Source organism: Petaurus breviceps, unplaced genomic scaffold, assembly GCF_028583685.1.
Source record: "Petaurus breviceps papuanus isolate PSGF00001 unplaced genomic scaffold, PetGlider_PUasm1.0 688, whole genome shotgun sequence".
NCBI classification, from domain to species: Eukaryota; Metazoa; Chordata; class Mammalia; order Diprotodontia; family Petauridae; genus Petaurus; species Petaurus breviceps.
The window spans coordinates 28,739,072-28,764,273 of NW_027186457.1; the positions used below are offsets into that span (position 1 = coordinate 28,739,072).

At 37.7% G+C, this 25,202-nt stretch overlaps 2 long non-coding RNA genes across 2 annotated transcripts in view; one reads left to right on the top strand and one right to left on the bottom strand.

The window, feature by feature from the left end:
• Positions 1 to 25,202, top strand: part of LOC138174471 (uncharacterized) — a 60,871-nt gene that overhangs the window by 18,294 nt on the left and 17,375 nt on the right. Inside the window, exons 2-4 of the long non-coding RNA XR_011171727.1 lie at positions 9,624 to 9,677; positions 15,682 to 15,739; positions 21,930 to 21,987. This is a non-coding gene — a long non-coding RNA (uncharacterized lncRNA). The remainder of the gene's footprint in view (positions 1 to 9,623; positions 9,678 to 15,681; positions 15,740 to 21,929; positions 21,988 to 25,202) is intronic.
• LOC138174473 (uncharacterized) overlaps positions 472 to 25,202 on the bottom strand; it is a 140,734-nt gene continuing 116,003 nt past the window's right edge. Inside the window, exon 3 of the long non-coding RNA XR_011171730.1 lies at positions 472 to 987. This is a non-coding gene — a long non-coding RNA (uncharacterized lncRNA). The remainder of the gene's footprint in view (positions 988 to 25,202) is intronic.

Sequence of the window (25,202 nt, forward strand, 5' to 3'; positions counted from 1 at the left end):
AGAGAGAGAGAGAGAGAGAGAGACAGAGAGAGACAGAGAGAGACAGAGACAGAGAGACAGAGAGGGAAAGAGAGAGACAGAGAGACAGAGAGACAGAGAGTCAGAGAGCGCGAGAGCGAGTTCCCTGGGCTCCCCCTCTCGCAGCACTCCCGGCAGCTCTGATGACTTGTCAGGAGGATAATTGTCCAGAGGATTCTTATTGAGCCACAGCTTGGACATGTGCATTGTTGATATTCCTTACAAGTCTAATCTCTTATGATTCTGAAGCAAAAATGCCCTCCACCAGGTGTTCTTAACCCCAAGAGGGCCGTGGAACAATTTTATGGAGCTGCTGAATTGGATGGAAAAAATACATTATTATTTTCACTAACTTCTAACTGAAATTTAGAATTTCTTTCAATTATTTAAAAACATTTTTTTTTCTTCTGAGAAAGAGTCCAGAAACTTCCCCGGAATGCTCACAGGGTCTACGACACATCATCTGTATTAAAAGCAGACTTTTAACAAAGTGCATTTAATGATCATTTCAATGGAAAGCAAAACCCAAAGTCTTTATATAACATTATCAAGATAAAATAACAGCTTTAATTTAATTTTTCACTTTTTTCTTCAATACATTGGGTTGGTTTGGTGTCCCATAGACACCACTTTGGCTTGGAATTTTCATCTGCCTATCTGCTCAAAGGTGAGATCACTCTTTTCTTCACCTTTTCTCTGGTTGTTCAAACCCAAGATGAAGGCAGAGTCCCTCTCTCAGCATCCCAATTCTCAGGCATGGGCCAAGGAGCTTGAGATCAGAAGTGGGACATGCTTCTGTGTCATCCAGGTCTATTAGTTTTCGATGGGCTCTAATTTACCTGTGCCTTTGATATCCAGTATTTTCAAATACACTCTCAGAAAACAAAGCATCATCTCCACACCCTGAATTCCTTCAAGGCACTATATCCAGCCTCCACTCAGGGAAGCAGCCAACTTGTTTACCAGGTTCTGAAACAGAAAAACAAAATGTTCTTGCAAAAGATATTTGAAAATTACAGTTCCCGTTTCTGCCTGAACCTCAGCCTTCTCCGCCCACGTGGAGTTTGGAGAGCCCTAAAACATCACGCTCAAAACACAAATCCTAATAAGCTCCAAACTCGAATGCCTTGTTTTTCTCTCCTGAAGAATGTTTACCTAGAATGAATTGCCTTTCCTCCTGAAGTCAAGATCTGGCCTTTCCTTCCTCTTGCCTGACATTGCTAAAATGTCAGAGTACCGGAAGGATTTTCTAAAACAATAATTACCTCAAATTTTAATGCCTAATTAAGAGTTTGGAAGGAAGTAGCAGCATAAAAGACTATATTTTCACTAAGCCTTGTCTCCTGAACCGTGTGAAATTCCCACCTATATGCTTTTGTGCATGCTGCATGTACCCTCTGGCAAGAAAACCCTCACCTTCAGTTGGAGCTGCCCGATTCCTCTTACCCCTCCTTCACTTCAACCAGACTTATCAAATGTCTACTATGTGCAAAATACTCTGCCCAGGGAGACAGACTGATATAAATAAGGTGTGTTTTCTGCCTTCATGGAATTTGTATGTATGCAATTATAGCTCATAATTTTAGCCTTCCAAGAGCTATCCCATTTTTATATATCAGGAGACAGAGAGAGTTTAAACAATTTGTCTGTGGTGAATAAATACAGTCAGGACTTGGACCCAATTCCTTTGATTATATGTCCAGTTCTCATTTCACTATATCATACCATCTCTTTTGGCTTCATCTAGACCGAACTCAAATTTCACCTTCTCCGTTACCTTCTATATTCCTTCTATGAGACCCCTTATTCACTTATTTTTGGACTTGTGTTTGTCTTTCTTTTTGATTTGGTTATTGTTATTTTATTATTGTTACTACCTTTAATGCTATTTCCCCTTAAGCCCTTCCACTCAGTGCACTCTCCCTTCCAACACACAAAGACATTTATCAAGACCAGCCTGAATTTCTTGAAAAGGTGAGTGATAGACAAATTTGTGCTTTAAGGACATCAATCTGGCAGGAGGGTGGAGGCTGGGTTGGAGGGGAGTGGGTCTGTAACAGATAGAACTCTGAAGCAGGCATCAGCAGGCTGGGTTCTAGTTCTGGCTATGCCCCTGTTCTTTGGGTGACTTCACCTGTGTCCTGATCTGGGGGATGAAGAGAGTGGTCTAGTTTCCAAAAGATCTCTGGGCTCCCTTTAATGTCTAACATACTATAATTCTGTGAATGACCTTACCAGTCAGAAGATAGAAGTGAGAACACATCTGCCTCCAAAGGATGTATTCTAGATAGCACTTATGTCTGGCCTGAGCGCCTCTCTTCCCTCCACCTCCTACCCTTGATCTTAACACATCTATTTTGTATTCCTCAGCTAGACTCACCTTCTAGGGTGGGGGGCTGTTTTTACCTTTGTCTTTCCCCATCCCTTGTGTCTAGAACATGAAATGCTAAATAAATGCTCATTGATTGACTGATAACATTTTCCTTAACTTTTCCTCTTAGTTTTGGGATAGTGGTTAAGAAAACATTAGATTCAAGGAAGAAACTAGGCGAGTTCTTTCTGCCCCACAGAATGGTGGCATATGGAGGGCAGCTGTTTCAATTTCTTATTTGTAAGTTCATGGTATTTAGCACAGTACCTGGCACATTGTAGGTATTTTTAAAAATTGCTGCCAACATTTTGGGTGTCTTTAGCCTCATCTGTGTTATTATGTTATTATACTAGCACGGGATAGTAAAAAGAATATTGTCTTTCAGATCATAAGATTTGATTTCAAATTCAGTCTTCGAAGCGTACAACCTATGTGACCTTAGGCAAATCATTTCATTTTCCCAAGCCTCACTTTCCACATCTGTTAAATGAGAGTGTTGGACAAGATGAACTCTGTAGTCTGTTTTAACTCTAGATCCTATGATTATAATTTTTTTCAATTACATTTCCATCTCTAAAATCCCATAGATCAAGAGAACTCTTACACGTTGTGTCAAAGAACTATATTTTAATAGTCTTTTTTTTTTTTTGCTTTTTGGAGGGCAGTTGGGGTTAAGTGACTTGCTGCCTCTATGACTGACATCATAAATTATCTTCCATATTTAATCCTAGATTCATATTCCTGACATCATTGGTTATAAGATTATAGATTTAAAGCTGGAAGGGACCTCACAGGTCAGTGAGTCCAATCCCATCATTTTAAAGAGGAAGTAACCAAAGGCAAAGAAATAAAGCAGATCACCCACGGTCACCCAAGCTAGCAAGGGGCAGAGCAGGGATTCACACCCAGTTCCTTTGACCCCCATCTATCTATCATCCAACTGTGTCATGCAATTAATTCTTAATGATTTCTGATTGAGCATAGATTCTGCAGACAGACACCAGCCTAACTGGAAAATTATCTAACTTTCAAATGAACATTATGCTAACATTGAAAACCGCTCCTTCCTCCCCATGCTCACTCCCACTCAGGTCACATAAATCCTTGCTGAACACACCTTCCTTCCCCACCATCCTAGTTTCCACATGGCTCTATTCTCTTTGCCTGCTCAGAACATAATGTGCTGACCAGAGGCATACAGCATTCTGAGGCTCATTTAGACTGTAATTGCTGTTAATTTCCTTTTTCTATCATAGCAGGGGCACCACTGAAATTTACATGATGTGACTTAAGTCTATATCACAGTAGCCAATATTGTGACCCCACAAGCTGTGTAATGTGGACAGTAGCTGTGTTTAAAGGCAGCTTTAATCAACCAAGGGGACTGCAAAGAACAGCCACCTGGCTAACATTTGTTGTTGATTTCATTGAAAACACCAGGGTAGTAAGGTTTTTACCAAAAAGAACAAGTGTAAAGGGATTATTAGAAGCTGGGCTCTGACTTGATCTCTCCTCTGTTCAAGATTCACCAAAACAGACTGAACATCTTTGGGTGACTTTGAATTTAGGTGTATCGGCAGGGCTAGATTAAGGTGGTATGCGACAAGGATTGATTCAAAAGCCCTAGCTGATTCCAAAGTCTTGATTGAAGGAAAGAGTGATGCTTTTGTTCAGAAGAAAGAAAAATATAGTTACTTGGGGACCATCTTCAATAAGAAAGGAGAAACTTGGCAATTGATCAAGAGACACCATATTCCTCATGCCAAGTAGACAAGTGTAATGAAAATTTTATTTTAAACTAAAATTGAACTTAGATTTGAAAAAATAGCATTGAAAAGCAGTGTAGAGAAATATTATTCTATTTTATGGAAATAACTTAAAATTATTTAATCTTCATTTCTAGTCTATTGTATTAGTGTTTTAATTTTCACTGAAAAATTGAACATTCTGTCGCACGTAGATCCTGAGACTTCTTCTGTATGTCTGGTTTCAAAGAATCACTGAGTCTTGAAGTTGGAAAAGTCCTTAGTTCACCCAGAGTCTGTCCTTTAACTGAACACAAACCTTCTCTGTAATGTCCCTGATAAAGCTTTCCTGGAATGCCTCCACAGAGGCATACTCATTCTGTTTGGGAATAATCCAGATTATTAGGACCTTCTCCTAATATCAAACTGAAAATTTTGCAGCATGGCAACTTCCACCCATCACTCCAGGTTCTTCTATTTGGGGCCAAAGAGAGTTGTCTAACCCATCACCCATAGGATATCCCTTCAAACTCTTGGACATAGCTGCACTCAAGTCCCTTCATTTACCTCTCCCCTCACTCACATACCTTGAGTCTTTTCTTCTCCAGAATAAATATCCCCAGCTCTTTCAGCTTATCCTCAAGTGGCTTTTTACCATCTTGGTGGGGATTTTAGGTGACTGGATGGAGAGTGACATCATCAACAAAAAAGAGTGAATTGTTCCATCTGCCTCTTAAGCTCCTTCCAGGGGCATTACCTTTAAAGCATGAAGGCTGGCTGCAGTGAGAAAGCCCCCATACTTTATTCTTCTATTTTTTCAAGAACCAATATTTTCCCCAAAAATCTTCTACAAGCAGGGCCCCCAGGGAAATCCAATTAGTCTTTTCTTTTCAACCCCATCTCTGAAACGTCTATGCCCTTGGCCAAATACCTTCACTATCTGGGCATCAGTACTTCTTTCAGCCCTTTGAGGTTCTGTGAGTTTATTGGTATGGACATCAGCATTTATTAAGCTCTTTCTATGTGTCAATCAAATACTGGGAAAAACACTGGGATAAGCACAAAGAAAAGAAAAAAAAAACATTCCTAGCCCTAAAGGAGGTCATATTCTAATGGGAGGAACAAGATATAAGTTATTAGGCACATACAAAAGAAATAATGTGACATGCTATAATATGATATGGCATCATAAAGGTGCATATATATGCATGCACACAAATAATGAAACAATCCACATAGAAATGCACACATGTATGTGCATGTCCATGTATACATACAAGCATCACATAGCTATGGACACGTGCATGTATGTATGTGTATATACATATATGTGCATTTATGTGTACATGTATTATGTGTATATGTGCAGGCATGTGTATGTAATACACACAAATACATATATATGTCATGTATGCATATGTGCATGAGCTGAGTGGTAAGATGAAAAGAACTCTGGGCCTAGAATCAGGGAGACATGTTGTCCAATCCAGCCTCAAGAACTTACAAGACACTACCCTGGCCAATTCACCTAGCCTCTGTTTGCCTGAGTTTCTTCATACAGATAACAATAGCGCCTACTCCCAGGGTTGCTACTGTTCAGTCACATCTGCCTCTATGTCCCTGTTTGGGGTTTTCTTGTCAAGGGTACTGGAGTACTTCGCCATTTCCTTCTCCAGCTCATTTTATAGATGAGGAAACTGAGGCAAACAGTGATTTGCCTAGGGTCACATAGCTACTGAGTGTCTGAGTCCAGATTAGAACTCAGGATGTCTGGGCTCCAAGGCTGGTACTCTATCCACTATACCATCTAGTTGTCCAGGAGTTGCTATATGAGGATAAAATGAGATAATATTTATGAAGTACTTTGTAAACCTTAAAGTGCTACATGAACGTTTAGTATTATTATTATTATTATTTAGATTAGATAAAGGTAATCTGAGAAAGGATGGTCTTTTCTTCTGGGGACACTGGGAAAGTTCTCCCACAGAATGTGGAGTTTGAACTGAGTTTTAATGAAAGCCAGAAGTTGGAAGTGATAAGGCAAAGTATTCTATGTGTACAGAACATTAGTGCAAAGGGATGAGAAAGGATGTTGTGAGGAACCAGAAGAAGGCTAATGTCAGAAGTTATAAAATACTAGGGGTGAGCAGTGGCAATAAAATAGAAGAAATCTGGAAAGTTAGGAAGGAACCAGGTTCTAAAGATGCCTAAATGACAGAAGAGTGGATATATGATCCTAGAAGAAAAAGGGAACCACTGAAGTTCACTGATCAGGGCAGCAATATGATGAGTGCTATGCTTTAGGGAAAGCAACCATGGTAGCCAAACGAAGGAAGGATTGGAGTGGGAAGAGACTTGAGGCAAGGGGACCAATTAGATGTCTAGTGCAATAGTCCAGGCAAGCAGTGATGAGATCTTGACTTTACAGTTGTGTGGATGGAGAAAAGGGAATGAAGATGAAGAACACTGTAATGTTAGAAATAGCAAAGTTTGGCAATGAATTGTATATGTGAGTAAGGGATGATTCCAGGTTGTGACTTTGGCTGAATGGGAGTGGGGGGGGGGGGGGTCACCTTAATGATAACAATAGATATTTGGAAGAGAGGAGAGTTGTGGCAAAAAGAATAATGAGTATGGTCTTGGTTATGTTGAGTTTGAGGCCCATGGAATAGCCAGTTTGAGATGTTCCTCTTATGGTAGTAAATGGATGATGGTAGCTCATGGAGACATTAGGGCTACATGTGTATATGTATATGTATGTGTATGTGTGTATATGTATGTGTACGTGTACATGCATGTGTATGTATAGAGATAAATAGAAAGATGATAGATAGATGATAGATAGATAGATAGATAGATAGATAGATAGATAGATAGATAGATAGATAGATCTAGAAGTCTTCTGTATAGAGAAGGTAACCCCATATGGCAGTTGATGGAATCACCAAGCAATAGAGTAGAGAGGAAGGATGACCCCAGGACAGAGCCTTGGGCACCAACCATGGATAGTGAGCATGACTTGAATGAAGAACCAACAAAGGAGACTGAGAAGTAGGGGTCATCCAGAAAAGAAGAGAGCCAGGAGAAAGCAGTGTCACAAAAACTTATAAAGGAAAAACTGTGTAAGCAAAGAAGGGGATCAATAGTTTCAAAGGCCTTAGCTCAGAGAAGTTAAAAAAGGATAACGATTGAGAAAAGGCAATTAGATAAATGTTGCTGTGAAAACCAAACAAATATCAATTGATCCATTCTCTGGTGATATGCATCTGTACATTTACCTAGACTAGTGATTTAACAACAAGACATATGGCTCTTTGCTGGGCTAAAAAGCTATCTCTCTTGGGAGGACTTTACAAAGCTTTGTCTTTCCCTACATTGTTTTCAAGAACATAAGCTCAGAGACAAGTGGGTATGTAGTAGATATAGGACTGGCCCTGGAGTCAGCAGGACCTGACTTCAAATCTGGCCCTTATTAACTGTGTGACCCTGGGCAAGTCACTTAAATCTGATTACCTTTAACAAAAAAGAATATACTATCAGCACAGCACAATGAGTTATCACATGATAACATTAGTAGATAAATACAGAAAACAAAGTTAAAAAGTGCAAAATCTTAGAATTATGGAGCATAGATATGGCAGGGGCTTCAGAGCTTGTATAGTCCGCCATTTTTATTTTGTTTTATAGAACCTGAGACCGTAGAAGAAAGTGACTCTTACCAATGAGTCAGTCAGGTCTGTGATTTTAAGCTACAGAGACACATTGTCATATTCTATTGATCCAGCAATGGTGTTCATGTGTAATATGAAAACTGATTGGGAGGACATTCTCATTGCAAAGGGGTAGGAGAAAATGCAAGTTGCACTCTGTTGGTAGCCGCTGGCTCCCCATCTTTGTATGACTCAGGGAAATTAAGCGGAACGTGCAATTGCTCTAGCAGCTACCTCAATGCAGATGTAACGAGACTATTTCATACCACGCGGTGTTAGCAGTTTATACTAAAAGAGACAAATGGAGCTGGAAGCCTTTGCAAACGGACTGGTCTAGCAGTAAGCAAACTTCATTGACCTTTCAATGCATGCATCTCCAGCTGGTCAGATAAAGGCAAGCACAGGAGTTGGGAGCATTCCTTTGGAGTCCAGTGCTGTGCTCATGGATATTTATCAGCCACTCTAGTTGTCTTTATCTGAATGCCTGATGCCCATTGGAAGGAAGAGGCATGTCTAACCTTCTTGCATCCCTGCGTTTATGTAACTAGTCCATGACAGAATTAGCCCTAGGATCCCAATCCACTCTCTCCCTATCCAGTGCTCTGGACACATCAATAGTAATGTTAATAGCTAGCTTCTACACCACACTTCATGGTTTGCAAAGCATTTTACAATTGGCATCTCATCATGTCCTCTCAACCCTGGGAAGAAGGTGCTATTATTCTCCCCATTTGACAGATGAAAAACTGAGGCAGACATAAATTAAGTAACACATCACATAGCTAGTAAGTGTCTGAGGTTCGTTGGAATTCAGATCTTCTGGACTCCAGGTCTAATGCTCTACCTGCTGTGTCACTGCTACCTTCTAAGTCATATGCCTTGGAATGAATAGAATTTGTACCTTTTGAAGGTAATCGCCTGTTATTCCCCTTTATACCTTCTTTGTTCTACTCAAATTAGCCTATTTCTGGTTTCCTAAACTTGACACCCCATCTCCCACCTACTCCTTGCACAGGCTCTCCCCTTTTGCTGTTATAGACTCATTCCTGACCTCAGCCTTGTAAAATCCCCAGCATCTTTCAAGGGTCATAGTAGATGCTGTCTCTTGTAGCAAACTGTCCCCACTCCTCTTAGGTGTTAGTCTTACTAATCTCCTCAAATTAGAACATAGACACTTGCTCCTTAGAAGATAAACACTAGCTTATAAACTGTATCAGCCTAGTAGAAAGTAAGATCTTTGAGGTCGGGGACTCTTTTCAGATTGTCTTTGCAGTCCTGAGTCTACTATACTCCTTATTCCCAGTAGGCATTTAAAAATGACAAATAATTAAATTAAATTTAAATTAAAGTAATGTTTGCTGGTTTTCCTGGTTAATAATAACACTTACAAAGACATTCACATAGTGCTTAAGGTTTACAAAGTGGTTTATATATGTTAACTCGTTTAATTCCTGCAACAACTTTGTGAGGTATGTAGCACAAGGGTGTGCTGCAGTCAATCTGCTCACAAAAGCAAAGCAATCAAAAGCAAGCAAAGATTGTTCAATTTCTCCTGGGAGCATTTACACCTCAGAAATTGACAAATGATACCAATCAAGGCTTAATTTATTGTTTTACCAATTGTCAAGATGAGAAATTGATGGAGAAAATGTTAATGATATAAATTAAACTTTAAAAAATGTACTCTGTGCCCATTCTCTCCTCTCACTAACATTCCTGAGAGCTGCTTGTTATGCATTCACCAGCACACCTCTGTGCATTGTTATTCTTATTTTACAGATGTGGAAATAGACAGGAAGAGCTGAAATTGCATTGCTCGGGGCCACACAGCTAGTAAGTATCTGAGGCAGGTTTCAAACTAAGATCTTTCTTTTTTCAAGTCCTATGCTCTATTTACTTTGCCACTTAATCTGCAATGATAGTCAGTCAATAAGTATTTATTAAACATCTACTCTGTGTTCCAGGCACTGTGCTAAATGCTGGACTATAAAGACAAAAAAAAAAAAATCCTTTCTCTCTAGGAGCTCACAATCTAACTGGGGAGACATTATGCAAATTGCTATGTACAAATATGATATATAAAAGATTTAAAAAAAGAACATAGAAAGGCAGTAGGATTAAGAGGAATCAGGTAAGGCATCTTGGAGAAGGTGGGATTTAAGATGAAACTTGAAGGAAGCCATGGAAGCCAAGAGTGGAGATGAGGAGGGAGACAATTTCAGCCATGCCATACATATAGTCAGTGAAAAGGCTCATGGATGGGAGGTGGAGTTTCTTATCCTATGAACACAGTTGGTAGGAGTCAGAGGTAACATTCATACCCATATTTTCCTTAGAAAATCAGAGCTGTGAGTTCTTCAACCTCCTTTCCAGGACTCAATTCTCCCCCTCTAAAATTTGGGGGTTAAACCAGATCAGGACTTCTTAATGTGGGGTTTGTGAACTTGAAAACGACAACAACAACAAATTTTTATAATTCTATTTCAATAGTTTCCTTCATAATCATAAATTTTATTAATTTAAGATAGCAAATATTTTATAAATATAATTTAATAACTATTAATATTTTGATTTCTTATATACTATATATTTATTATTATATTATGTCATATCATATTGTATGTTATATATTGTTATATATAACATTATATAGACTATAGATTATATGGCATTCACACATTGTGTTGATCATTCTATATTCTAGATTATATATATAAATATATATTATATATCATTTATTCTATATTAAGTGTTATATATTTAATAATTAATTAAAAATATTATTCTGAGAATCAGAGCATGCCTTTCATCAAACTGCCTAAGTGTTCCATTACACAAAAAATAACTCATTTAGACAGATAGATAAATGTGCACATATAAATAGTTCACTGAAAATATACACATGTTATTAATTAAAATTTTAATTCCATTCATATAAAAACAAATGACCATTGGGATCTATGATACAGACCTAATTAAGGACCCCTGGACTAGGTGACGTCTCTGGCCTTATTTGATTCCAACCTGTCATCCTGAGTTCTCAGACACTATGATTAAATGCAGAGCACATCCTCACTCTCACATTGAAAGACTGTCATTTTCAGCCTCTAGGTAGAAGATGGAATTTGGGAGTGAGACAGGCACACCCTTTTAAATCAACGTTAAGAGATTTTGATCAAAAGTCACAAAAGCAACGATCAGACTTAGGCATATCAAGTCTCAGTGAGATGGTAAATTGGGCCTAACAATTTGGAATCATTTTGAAAAAAAATGCCTAAATAATTGCAGACCTGCTTGAAGGTTTATTTTCCTTGTTTCCTTAAAAAAAAGATGGGTAGTGATGTATGCTTCTCAGAAGAGATGAACAGGGTCAGAAATGAACTTTCTATGCCTGTCACAGAGTCTCATTGCCCTGACACTGACTCCTGCTCTCTTTGTTAGCCATGAAATTCTGGGGCACTCTCAGGAAATGAGAGCTGATAGGAAGTCTGCTTAGTACTAATTAATATGGTCAGAGGAGTGAACTCTGGAATATATGGGTCAGAGGGCCCACAACATGGAAAACTAGCATTAATGATGCTTGGTGTCTTTCACTGAACACCATTTCCATTCTGGAAGGAATATGATCTCTTTTGCAGGTAGAAAAGAACAGAGAAATTTGTCTTAATGCAGTCCATGTTAATGAAGAGCAGAATCTCCTCACCCCAATTTGCTTTCCTATTTATTAAATTGAAATTTTTATGTGCTCATCAGAGACTTACTGAATTGTTTTAAGTCCCTTAGAATTTGTACTTAATTCTTGGTTATCCTGAGTTTCTCTCTCTCTCTCTCTCTCTCTCTCTCTCTCTCTCTCTCTCTCTCTCTCTCTCTCTGTCTGTCTCTCTGTCTCTCTCCCAACACACACATATTTAATTAATAGTTTTTTTAAATACACATTGGTTTTTAAAACTTTGAGTTCCAGATTTTTTCTCTTCTTCCCTCCTCACCCACCCCCACTGGGAAGATAAGCAATTCAGTATAGGTTGTACATGTGTAGTTATACAGAATATTTCCATAGTAGGCATATTGTGAAAAACTATGTTTCCCTCCATCCTATCCCGCCCCTCACTAATTCTATTTTCTCCTTTGACCCTGTCCCTTTTCAAAAGAGTTTGCTTCTAACTACCCTCTCCCCCAATCTGCGCTCACTTCTATCATCCCCCCTTTTATCCTTTCCTCCCCTATTTTTCTGTAGGATAAGCTACCTAATTGAGTGTATATGTTCTTCCCTTCTTAAGCCAAAATCAATGAGAGTAAGTTGTCCCATTCCCTTTTACCTTCCTGCTCTTCCTCTTTCTCTTGCCTCGTTTATACGAGATAATTTATCCTAATCTATCTCTGCCTTTCTCCATTCAATATATTCCTCTCTCACCTCTTAATTTTATTTTTTAGATATCACCCATTCATATTAAACTTGTCCTGTGCCCTCTGTCTATGCATACATGTACATACATATGCACACCCTCACATATATTTATACACACCTACACATTCCTATACATACATATATATGTATATATTCTCTTCAACTGTCCTCATACTGAGAAAAGTCTCATGACTTACAATTATAATTTTTCAATGTAGGAATGTAAATAGTTGAGTTTTAATAAGTTCCTTATGATTTCTTTTCCCTGTTTATCTTCTCATGCTTCTCTTGGTTCTTGTATTTGAAAGTTAAATTTTCTGTTCAGCTCTAGTTTTTTCATGAAGAATGCTTGAAAGTCCTCTATTTTATTGAGTGACCATATTTTCCCCTGAAGCATTATACTCAGTTTCGTTGGGTAAGTGACTCTTGGTTTTAATCCTAGCTCCTTTGACTCCCAGAATATCATATTACAAACCCTTCTATCCCTTAACGTAGAAGCTGCTAGATCTTGTGTTATCCTGATTGTGTTTCCATAATACTCAAATTGTTTCTTCCTGACTGCTTGCAGTATTTTCTCCTTGACCTGGGAACTCTGGAATTGGGCTATAATATTCTTAGGAGTTTTCTTTTTGGGATCTTTTTCAAGAGATGATTGGTAAATTCTTTCAATTTCTGTTTTGCCCTCTGGTTCTAGAAAATCAGGGTAATTTTGCTTGGTAATTTCTTGAAAGATGATGTCTAGGTTCTTTTTTTGATCATGGCTTTAAGGTAGTCCAACAATTTTGAAATGATTTCTCCTGGATCTATTTTCCAGGTCAGTGGTTTTTCCAATGAGATATTTCACATTGCCTTCTAGTTTTTTTCATTTGTTTGGATCCATTTTATACTATCTTGATTTCTCATAAAGTCATTAGCTTCCATTTGCTACAATCTAATTTTGAAGGAATTATTCTCTTCAGTGAGTTTTTGAAATTCCTTTTCCATCTGGCAAATTCCGCTTTTTAAAGCATTCTTCTCCTCATTGGATTTTTGGGCCTCTTTTGCCATTTGAGTTAGTCTATTTTTAAGGTGTTATTTCCTTCAGTCAGGCTGTTGACTTGCTTTTCTTGCATTATTCTCATTTCTCTTCCCAATTTTTCCTCCACTTCTCTTACTTGGTTTTCAAAATCCTTCTTGAGCTTCTCCATTGCCTGTAACCAGTCACATTTTTTCTTGGGAGATTTTGATGCAGGAGTTCTGACTTTGTTTTCTTCCTCCCATTCCGTGCTTTGATCCTTTTTGTCCCCAATAAAGGAATAGGGTAGGATTGCATTTCCTATGCTTGCTCATGTTGCCAGTCAATTACTTGACTTTTGAATTCTCTGCCATGGTAGAACTCTGCTTTCAGAATGGAGAGAGTTTTGTCCCAAATCACTGGGGTTTTCACAGCTCCTAGAGCAATCAGGAGGGCACACTCTCTGCAGTCCCCACAGTCTCTGGCACCTGACTGCACACCCCAGGACCTCTACGCAAGACTGGAATCCAGATCCAAGCCAGTTAAAGCAAGAGAGATTACCCTTTGAATGGTAGATTGAACCCTCTACAATCTGAAGGCCAGGAGCTCCTGAGGCAGCCATGCAGTACAGCTGCTACACCTCTGCTGCTTCTTGCCTTGGGGGCAGAGACAACACCACTCTCTTCTATCCACCTCTGCTCTAACAGAGTTCCACACTGACGTTTTACTTTGTCTTTGGTGTTTATTAATTGAGAAGTCTGGAAACTGCCACAGATGCTGGTGCTTCACTCTCCTCCCAACGCATATATTATATAAATATATACACATATACATAATATGTCTCTGCACAGGGCAGTGGATGTAGTGTTGGTACTAGAGTCAGAAGGATCTGATTTCAAATCTGGCCTCAGACATTTAATAGTCATGTGACCCTGAACAAGTTATTTCCCACTGCTTGCCTCAGTTTCATCATCTGTAAAATGAGTTGGAGAAGGAAATGATAAACCATCCCAGTATCTTTGCCAAAGAAAACTGCCAGAAAGGAGTTTTGACAAATCTTCTAAACAACCAAAATTATATATATTTCAATATGCATACATATTGAGAATAAAATACACTTTTTCTTAAAGTACCAAGTAACAATATATAGAAAACTTAAATTCTTTGTTTTCATCCTAAATATTTTAAAAATAATATAGCTATCAAGAAGCTAAGCCAACTTGAGTTTACTTGATTTTCTTTGCTTACCTCCTAGTCCAAATACTAATTAATATCAGAAAAGTAGGAGGAAAAATAAAGACATGCTGAGGACCTGGTTAAGTAGCTCCTCAGTGAAGATTCAGAGCTATAACTAGCAATTTTGGTGCCTGGAGTCACCCACTCATATCATGCCTGGGGCAATCAGCGCAAATCTGCCTTCCTAGTAATATTATAATATATTATGTGAAAATAATGCAGAAAATAATTGAGACAAATTTAAGTGAGTAAGGATATAGTGCATTTTAATTAATATAATTTTATTAAAGGAATACACATATTAAAATTTTACTTCTATATTTTGGTGTCTTGGTACAAAGCTCTATTTATCTCACCCTAGTTGTGGGTCTGTACCTAAGGTAATGATGGGGGAGAGAAGACATCTGTATAAGCATTTTGGCATAGGAACAATTAAATGACAGGTTTTTAAAATAGTGTTTATTATGAAAACAAAGGGGAGCCAATGGAACTTTTTGAGGGGAGGGACAATGTTAACATAGCTATTTATTTAGAAAATTACTTTGACATCTGCAAGGAAGGTAAATTGTATAAAGGAAAGACTGGAGGCAGGGAGGTCAGTTTAGAGGCTCTTACAGTAATCTATGTAAGATATAATAATAGAGTTGGTATCAGTGGGACTAGAGAGAAGGGGATACATTCAATGAATTGTGCACAACCAAATTTAAAAGGTATTAATTACTGGATATAATGAGGGGATGAGAGAGGAAAAAGTCCAAATTCTGATATTTTCAATTTTCATAATTAGTGTACTGCTGATGCCATCTACATTAATGTTGAATTTAGGAAAAATGGAAGGTTTGATTTGAAAGATGAGTGCCTCACTAAAGTTATGATAGTCCGTAGGAGAGGGACCTCTTTCCTATTTTAGCACGAGAGCAAAAGCAGTAAAAATGGGGTCTTGTATTCAGTATAAGTGGAAAGAACACTGTATGTGGAATGAGAGGGTCCTGGATTGAATCCTGGTTCTGTTGCTTACTACCTATTCAACCTTGAGCAAATTACTTTACCTCTCTTTGTTTCCTTGATTGTAGAATTGTGGCAGAGGGTTGGACTGGATGATTTCCAAGGATACTTTCGGGTAAATTTGTAATGTCATATCATCTTAACAAGATATTCCACTTCTCTGTTCAATAAAATGTCTGAATTCAAATTTTTTCAAGGTTCCTCCCTACCGGGAATGTGCACAGAATGTGGGCTGGTGTGCTGACATAAGTCTGGGTAGGTATTGTCGCTTGTACCCAAGGAGAAAGTGAGGAAGCAATTGTAATAACTTCTACCGACATATACAAGCACGCGAGGCCCACATGCAATGCCCATCTATGCTCCCAACTCTTTGATTGATCATAATCAGCTCCAGGGATATCCACACAGTGCTCTTTGGATGAATGAAATGAGGCCTTGTCCTCAAACACTTGCTTGTCAAATAGTTTCCCATTGTCCAATGATTCTTTATGGTAGGTTATTAAATATTTGTCTTCTCCCATTTCATCCACCCGGCCATACCTTGCCTTCTGTTTCTCAAATAGAAATTTAATTTAAATTCACTTTATGACATTCTGCTTGCCAAATGTCATCCATTTATTAAGACCATGTTTAGTGGAATTGGTCATCCAAGTAATCATTAAAGCGTATGGAATCAACAAGAAAAAAATCTACATGCAAATAATCCTTTAACATGTAACAATTATGACAATTAGATACACCTCTTTAGAATTGCCTAAGTGTTTTTGGAACCAAACAATACAAATTATGCTGCCATCATTAATAACTTTTCATCTATTGAGATTATCCTTTGTCCCTCAATGTGTCTAATAGCAGTAATGGCACACACAACACCAGACTCAGAGATACTGTGTCCTGGTAGATCCAAATAAAATGAAAGAACCTCTCCATATTGGAGATGTCCAAATTTTTGTAATATACAGGACATTGTTATATTTTCATCTAATTTAGATACATATATAATACATATCATACACATGTTCATATATCATACATATGTTCAAATAAAGAGCTTGATTTGGATTTATTTATAGAGATATAGAGATTTGTACTGGTAAATGGCCTAGAGTTGTGATATAGGTGTGAGAACTCTCTCTTGATGGAAGTCATCAGTTTCTCTATAATGTATATTCTTATTGCCTAGGGATACAGAGAGGAGAAGGGGGGAGGGAATTTAATACATATTTCTATACATCTACTTACTATTTGCCAGACACTGTGCTAACCACTTTTTTTTACAAATATTATCTCATTTGATCCTAGGTTCAACTCAACCCTCCTTCCTATGCTTGAGTTCCTTATCCTGTTATCCTATTACTGATCATGCCCTGCAAAGCCCCAAACTTGGATTACTTCCATGATCCACTACCAGTGCTCCTATTTATGTGATGCTAAACAGAGAAAATCATGAAACTATTCTGATTTGGTCTACTGTAAATTTGTTATATAATTTCTAGAACCCTTACTTCAGCAAAGCACTTGGTGATTCACTGTCCTCACTAAGGTGGATTTTCCAAAAATTTCTAAAACTCTTCAAGTCTCTTCTTGCATACTTTGCCCCTACTCTCTCACTTGAAGAATACATACATATTTCACCAAAACAAAATTGAATTCATTAATGTCAACTTCCCTCTTCTGTCTTCCTCCTTATTCCATACTACTTAGATGCCCTCGACCATTTAATCTTCCTTCACCCTTGTTTCACATTTTATAAAATGGTCCTTCTTCTTGCCAGAGCAAACTTCTTTAAATGTATCTTTGATACCACTCCATTCTTTCTTCTTTAGCAGGTTGACTCTCTCTTTCCTATTTCTCTGCCTAATCCTCAGTTTCTACTTCTCTACTGGGTGCATTCCTGCTGCCTATGAAAATGTCCCTTTCAGCATATGCTTTAAAAAATTCCTATAATCTATACTAGCTATTGTCCCATCTCCTCCCTTTGTTCAAGAGAACAAATACCCAATTCTGATGTGGTTTTACAAAGACATTTATTAAATCACTTATTAAAGGAGAGCAAGCTGGAAGGAGGCTATGACTCCCTTTGATCCAAGTTCTGGAAGGCTTACATTATTAGAAAAGAAACCTGCACATGAATTACATGTATGCATTTAAGCAATTTTGCTGAGAGGGCAAATTGAAAGTAAGATAGATTGAGATGGGTATCAGTAAATATGAAAGTTCAATCAAATTTGTGCAAAGTCAAAACACAAAGAACCCAAAAGACCTGCGTGTGGGAACCCAAACAAAGCAAGAATGTTTTCGGTGGATCTATGACCTGGGAGTACCCCAAATTCCTCATAACCATCCCTGGAATTCCTGGAGTTACTGCATTCAGAGTGTCATTATGGGTTCAAACAAATTGGGCTCAATAAATATTAATAAGCAATAACAATAATCCATGCCTTTTTTGTCTAACTCTTTGAGAAAGCCATCATATCAGTACCTCCACTTCCTCTCTTCTCTTCTAAATCGGATTCATTCAAACTTCCAACCTCATCATTCAAATATAACTGTCATATCTACAAAACAATGATCTCTCTAATTAGCAAATTTAATAACATTTTATTGATATTCATCCTTCTTTTCAATATTTCTGGGTCTTCACATTACTGTTCTGTCCTGTTCTCGTTTCGCTCTTACTTTTCTGACCAATCTTTCTCAGTCTTTCTTGGATTTTCATTCAAGTAACTCTTATTCCCACCCCCTTAAGACTTTCTCCTTGACTTTTATCTCTTCTTCCTGTATACTTTCTCTTTAGCTGATCTCTTCAGTTCCCATGGGTTTATTCATCATTTCGATGCAGATAGTTACTAGATCTATATATCCCACCCTAACTTCTTTCCTGATCTCCGGTTATGTCTAGCTTTATAACATTTCTCAAGTAAATCTCTTTTCTTGTAATTGCCCTCATCACCTCACACCTAGAATATTGTAATAGTCTTTTAACTGAACCACCTTCCTTTAATTTCCCTCACTCTCATCTGTTCTCCACATTTCTTCCCTAGTGATCTTCCTAAAGTGCAGGTCTGATCACATCACTCTCCCCCCCCCCAAAAAAAAAAAACTCTGTGGCTCCCTATTACCTTCATGATCAGATATAAAATACTTTTTGACTTTTCAAAATCTTTACAACCTAAACCCTTTCTACTGTCTAATCTTATTATACTTTATTACCTTCCACATACTCTGATCCAGAGATATTTGCCTTGCTATCCCTCATTTACACCCCATCTTTGTGGCATTTGGTGTTTGTGCCTTTTCATTGGCTGTCTCCTCTACCTGTAATGTTCATCCTCTTCACCTCCACCTCCTGACTTCCAGGGTTTTATTCTTGACTTACCTGAAATTGTATCTTCTGTAACAGAACTTGCTTGGGTTTGCCTGTATAAATCTTATATGTAAACAGGCATTAGCATATTTTCCCCCATTAGAATTTGAGAGCCTTTAGGACAAAGAGCTATATTTGCACTCTCTCTCTCTCTCTCTCTCTCTCTCTCTCTCTCTCTCTCTCTCTCTCTCTCTCTCTCTCTCTCTCTCTCTCTCTCTCTCTTTCTTTTTCTTTTTCCTGTATCCCCAGAATAAAACATAGAGTCTGATACAGGCTAAGTACTTAAAAATGATTGTTGAATTGAACAGGACAGGGACATTAGGATGAATCGCCTTCGGAAAATTACAAAGTTCTTATAATGTATCTAAACATTTCCCTAAAACGAAGACCCAACTTTTAAATACCAAAATTCTTTAAGTGTTGTTATATGACTATGAGTCATGGAACATTGCAGCCTCCAAATAATTGAGCGGGAACATGCCCCCAGAAGGTACAGAGTGGGTGTGAGTAGGTTGCAATGAATTACTGAAAAGAAATAACAATGGATTACATCAAAGGAGTATACCAGTAAAAAAGAAGTCATGTTGCTCACATGGAGCAAGGGATAACACATACAGAAAGACAGACATGAATGAATGCATATGTATATATGCATACATGCATGTATACATACATACAAACATATACACACAGTTTCCTGGGCTCTTCTAATAATGTCTTCACTATCCCAAAGAAAGTAAGCATGGCCCAATCTCACTGGGAATATTGTGGAAAAGATCACCTAGGCTGAGCACACATAGGCAACTTCATTAATGACCTGTATTATTGATGTGATAGTGGGGAGGGTATGAAGACTGGAGTCAGAAAGAAATGGGTTCAAACCCTGTCTCAGAAGTTTATTATCTGTGGGGCTCTAGGCAAATTATTTTACTTCTCTTAATCTCAGTTTCATCTTATGTAAAATGAGGTTAATAACAGTATTTACTTTATAGGGTTGTTGTGAATATCAAGTGATATATGTGTAGCACATTGTAAACTTTAAAGTATTATATAAATATTAAATAATAATAATAATAATAGATGGAGTGAATACCAAAATTAATGAGTCCACAACTCTATTAGATATTTTTGTTTTGTTTTTATGCAAATAGTGTATCCACCCAGAAAAGTGTAATCTCCTTGAGGCCAGGGACTTTATTCTTTTTTTGTTTTATTCTATTTTGTTTTCTTTATTCCAATTTTTTTATTTCTAGCACTATGTAGTTGATGCTTAATAAATGCTAGCTGATTGAATAGATGAACATTAACCACTTTCAAAAACCCTGATGCCTGGAAGGGAAGGGATCCCATAATATTCTTTATAGATCTGATATTCTGTGGAATTTCATTCTTAAAATATTGTAACCTACACTAGGATACCTATGGCTGCTCAAAATCTAAGTGGTCCATGGCCATGGTCAAAATGACCTTTTTGGGTTAAGATATTGACATTTTCAGCAAAGGTTCTCTCCTTTCACCCAGTGCCTGAGAAGGGCACATCTCCCATATTCTCATTCTAAGTTCTTCAGTCAGACCTCCTCAGAAGTGTTGCTGTTTGAACCAATTTGTTATTACCAGAGGCTTTTTGTCTACTTCTGGCAAATACTTCCTAGAGGGAGAAAAACATCCCAGAAACAAATGATTTTAGAAAAAATGCATAAAAGATGCATCTCTTCAGAAATGCCGGGTCTACTGAGTTGGAGACACAGCGGTGCTCACTAATTCTTAGGCATATGCAGACGGTTGACAATCCTCTGATTAAATCTTTCTCCTTCCTTCCTTTTGGGCCTGCTTAAATCAAAATATTGACAGAAACAATTTCTGAAGGGAAAATGGAAACGAACCCTGGGCAGTTGAACTCACTCGAGTGGCGGTGTGTTGGTACAATTTATACTCCATCTGATGACTATCATCGAAAATAAATAAGAATTCTAAGCATTCCTGGGATCCCTTTGAGCTATAGCACAGGCAAAACGTGCCAAACAATAGCCTTTACTAGATAACTTTCCACTGCTCCTTTTATATGGGAAGATTTTACATTACCAGGTATCTATTGACCATAAAATCCCATAGTATCATGAAAAGACATATTCATTGGATAAAATGCTGACAGTTTGAAAAATAAAACTAAATCAATGCACTAAGTCCCATTAGCTTAAAGCAGAAGCCATTTTACATGGCATTTATTCACTTTTTCACAACCTTTATGTTGTACCTCTGATTCCTTACGTGTAAAATGAAGGTATTGTTCATCTCATACTCAGTAAAGTGATCAAATTGACAAAAATACAGAAATAGTGTCAGAGAGGATCTGGGAAAGTAGGCACAGCAATACACTCTTGTTGGTGCTGTGAATTGGTACAACCATCCTGGAGAGCAGCTGGGATTTTTCTGAGTGAAGTCAGTGAACTGTTCAATATACTCTGACCTAGAAATTCAATCGTTGGATATTTACCCCAAAGCGTTCAAAGGCAGACTAAAAGAATCCATATATAACCAAGTTTTCATAGCAACTCTTTATACCCTAACAGAAAGGTCTGAAAACTAAGCAGGTAACCATTTCATTCTATGTACTTGTGTACCTCAGTGTGTGGCACTCTTAATTCCACGTAAATAGATGCTAATAAATACTTGTTCATTGATTGATTGAGGAATGAGTAGGATAAATTGCACGATATGGATGCAATAGAGTATTATTTTGCTATATTGAATTAAATAGCTTAAAAAAATTTCTAAAAGCAACATGGATGACTTCTAAACACTTCTACAGAATGAACTGCTACACCAAGAAAATAATGTACCAAGTCACTACTGGAGGAATACTAACATGAAGTTGAATTTTGTTTATCTGTAATGATCAATCTGGACCACAAATAAGTGTTTAACCTCATTTCACCAATTCTTTTGTTGTTCTTCTTCTGTGTTCTTCATTCTTGGAGAGGACCGATGACATCACAGGATGATGTGTTCACTTGTTGCATGAATTGGCTTCGAGTGTGTGGGAGCTGCACAGTCATCATCCTCACTTTTCTCTTCCAGGTATTAAGGTTCAGCGGTAAGACAAACGTCAATACAACTGATAAAGGACTGTGAAGCAGTGAGTAATTCTGCTCTTTTTAAATCAATGTTTTTTAGTGTGACTTAAAGAAAAAAAAATACAAATAATTTTAGAAGTTCAACCTCAGCTGAATGTGCATAGATTGGCTGTGTATTGAAGCAGTTTATACTCTTCCAGATGACATTTTTTAGACGGGAGGACAGACATAGTGATAGAATGTTGCATTTGCTATTAGGAGTTATAATTGTGTTGGTTACTTCAAGTTAGTTCAAATTAGTTAATATTCATATATATATGTATGTGTATATATATGTATGTATATACATATGTATGTGTATATATGTATGTATATATATAGTGTGTATATATATTAGGAAATCAGGGTTAAGTGACATGGCCAAAGTCACATAGTTAGTAAGTGTCTGAGGCTGAATTTGAAGTTAGGTCCTTTCTGACTCCAGTACTAGTGGTCTATCCACTGCACCAGCTAGATGACCCCACCAATCATTTATTGAACATTTGCTATGTAACTGAGATGGGGTAGTTTTGATGAACTTTTTATTGTTGTTACATGAAAAGAATTATTGAGAGGTGGGGTAGGAGGATTTAATGTAGTAAAGAGTGTGACATAAAAATTTAAGACCTTAATAAAAGTAATTAAAAAAAAACAAAGCCATATTAAAGGCTCAGTTGAGATGGCCTCTATGTTCCCTCTAGCTCAATGTATTTATTAAAACCCTAGGCTTTGATTTTGTGAAACACCATCGAGTTATTTAGGATAATAGGGAAGTGAGGGACAAAGATAGGACAGACCTTGGTCTTATCTCTGCCAATTACTAACTCTGTGACCTTGGTAGCTCACTTCTCTTCTCTAGGCCTCAGTTATCTCATCTGTGCAATCTCAGAGTTGTACTAGATAATCTTTAAGATGACCTCCAGCTATGAATCCTGCGATTGTATTTGGATTCATGGTGAAACACATACAAAAGTCAGAATTGCTTATGTCAAAGTCTGTGATGGAAGAAGAGATCTCCTCTGGTCTGATCACTTTAGATTATATAGGTCCCAGAGGCACAGAAGACAGAAGGACTATAGTGAGCTTAAGAGAACAAAGTGAGAAAACATTTTGAGGATCACAGTGATGGCCCTAACGCCACGACCAAAACAGCAATGACAAGATCAATGGACGTACAGCAAAGAGCACAGTCTTTACAGGGGAGGGAGGCGTTTAAGGTTTGCAGAGGATATTTTATTTCCAGGCTTTTTAATCCTGAGTAATTCAGTGACTTACATCTGTTTATCAGCACATTTGCTAAATATATAAATGCCTCGATTTAGACATAATTAAAGTATGAACAAAATCAATCCTCTGACAGGTTTAATGAAATGTGACCTGACAAATTGCAGTGTTCCTTGGGTAATAAAAGTGTTTCTGTCATCCATTGCAGTTAGGACTTCTCACAGGATCATAGATCCAGAGTAGGAAGGGACCTTGGAGTTCATCTGATCCAAGCCCATCATTTTACAGATGAGGAAACCAAGGCCCCAGAGAGCTGACTTGCTCAGTCATACATGATATGGCTGATACGATTTTCTTACTTAGGTTTTCTTAGTCTAAGTCCACAGCCCTTTCCACGCCACCATGATTTTCTCTCATACACTAAGAAATCTTGACATATTTTCTCTGTCCATCATGGGCATCAGAACTTTGCTTAGTACCTGGCACTCTGTGGCTATTCTTCTTGCCAGGAAGCACCTGAGCATGTGTGGCTTTCTGGTTTTTACTTTGAACAAAGGTGACATCTGGACTTAAGAGAAATCAGAATATAGCTTCATTTTGTACCCAAATATATGATTTTGTAGTGGAATCATATTCCACTTCTCCAAGGGACAGAGTTCTGGGAAATTTTTAAATCACTGGAATGTAATGATGAATATTAAAATGTTTATGACCTTTCTCTTCTCTGACCCTTAATTCCCTTATCTGAAAAAAAGGAGTAATAAACCATGTGGTAACTAGAGATAGCATGACATAGTCAATAGAGGGTTAGACTTAGAACCTGAGAGCTCTCCCAATTATTTCCCATTTTCTTGTATGTGCCTTATTTATATATAGTTGTTTGCATGTTGTCTCAACTCTTAGATAATAAACTCCATGAAAGCAGGGGCTGTTTTATGTTTTTTGTATCCTCACTGATTAGCTCACAGCCTGGCACATAGTAGGCTCTTATTAAAAATTTTCTTGACTTATTGGTTGACTTCAGTTTGAATCCCACCTCAGACACTAGTTACATTAGGCACATCACAGGAAGTTCTCTAAGCCTTAGTTTCCTCATCTGCAAAATGGGAATAATTGTAGCTTCAACTTCATAGTATTATTGTGAGGAGTAAATGAGAAAATATATGCTGAGCATTTTGTAAAGCTTAAAGAATAATATAAATTCCAGGTATCACCACTATCACCATCACCATCATCATCACTATCATGATCGTTATCACCACCATGCAGCGGCAAGCACCCCAAGCGTGCTCAGGGTGGCTGCCCATACAGGTTCTTGGATCTGCTTTGTTAAAGGAAAGCAACTCAAAATGGGTTAACAAGCTTACTTTAATCAGTCAGACATATATCGTTTACCTTGTTCAGGGGAAAAAGGTCAGCACCCCGAACTTCAAAGCATACAGGCAGAATTATCAAGACAGAAACAGATCAAGTAGACAGCTTTCCAAACTGTCCAACCATTACATCCATACCCAGTCAACACCTGGGTTTCCACATCTGGGTTTTTCAAAGCCGGGGGACTCTCAACAACGGCTTCCCAGAATTCAGAATTCACAGAACACTTCTCAAAGTGAGTCCCAAAACAAACCTACACATCAGGGCTTATATAGCCTTCTCCTGGCTCAGAGAATGTAACAACCTTATTGACTCACTGGCCAATCAAGAAATATCTACTGAAAAACAAGCCTCCCACCCCAGGCTTCAGGTGCATTTTAGCCTAGGGGCAGGGAAGATCTTCCAAATTTGCATTCCCATTACACACCATCACCTATCTATGATACTTGTCCCAAATGAGATAATGAATTTAAAATATTCTAAGCTATAAAGAATTATATGAATCAACAAATGCCTGAATATTCATATATTGACTACTTACAATGTAGAAATATAGGGTTAAGGGATTGGGAAATAAACAGAAAAGTAAAACAATCCCTATAATAACAGAATATATATATAATCCCTATATACATATATA